This window comes from Pezoporus occidentalis, unplaced genomic scaffold, assembly GCF_034315485.1.
Source record: "Pezoporus occidentalis ecotype Australia unplaced genomic scaffold, CSIRO_AGI_Poc_V1 ctg3, whole genome shotgun sequence".
Lineage (NCBI taxonomy): Eukaryota > Metazoa > Chordata > Aves > Psittaciformes > Psittacidae > Pezoporus > Pezoporus occidentalis.
The window spans coordinates 12705343-12706373 of NW_026914940.1; positions in this window are offsets into that span (position 1 = coordinate 12705343).

Consider the following 1031-nt stretch of genomic DNA (forward strand, 5'->3'; position numbering starts at 1 on the left):
TGGTTTTGCAGAAAATGTATTTCTGCTTCTTCAGGTCCTGAGAAAACTCTCTTGGTTATGTGAACTTGCAGTTAGCTCTGGATTCCTGAGCTATTGAATTGAGATTTCCTTTTGGATCTACTGACAACCTTTTAGATTTCTTCTGACAAGCTTTAAAGCATTTTCAAGACCTAGAAACTGGCTCACAGTGGGAAATAAATTCCTGAGCTCACATGCTAAGCATCCGCCAACTCTGCATTCACATTTTTCTGCAGTTTTACTTAATCTTCTACTGACTGACTGATCATCATTGTTGCTCCTTCCACCCGCCACATGGTAGAGTGCCCCACGTGCTCAGGGAATGTTGTGGGGCAACTGATATAAAGACTTCTATTGTATGAAGTTGCAAAGATTGGCATCTCGTGCTAGACAGTTCACTGCTGAGAGGTTAATAAGATAGCGAAAGCTTGAAACATCTGGCAAGGAGAAAAAATGAACAGAGAATTCATGACTGAAATCTGTTTCATAAAAGATATTACTTGTATGTCTTGAAATATGTCTGCAACAATTAAAACCCAGGTAATAATTGACTGTCCTGCTGAACCCAGGACGTTGACGTCTGGCTACTTTAAAAAAGTTACACCTGTTTTGTAAAGCACATAAGCAAAGACAAATGCAACATAAGGGAAGAGATATGATGAAATTACATTGTATGAGAAGGTCATGGCTCTGCAGATGCTCCCATGCTGTGCTACATCATACCAGAGAGGAGCTACAGCCCCTGTACTGCCCCAGCATCTGTAGATCTGCACTTGATTAGCAGGGACTTCAATGAGGCTTAAGCACAGGTATAACACTGAGGATGTTAAGGGTCCTAGGGATTCAGAAATGTACCTGGTCACACACTCTTTCCAGCCACAGAGGGTTTTGTGTAGTTAGTGACTCTGCTTTGTTAGGCTGCTACTGCTGTCTGCAAAAAAGGGCGATGCAAGTTCCTGGTCCCACCCACCTAATGAAAATCAAGTGAAACTTTTCCTCCCTGTGTTGAAACA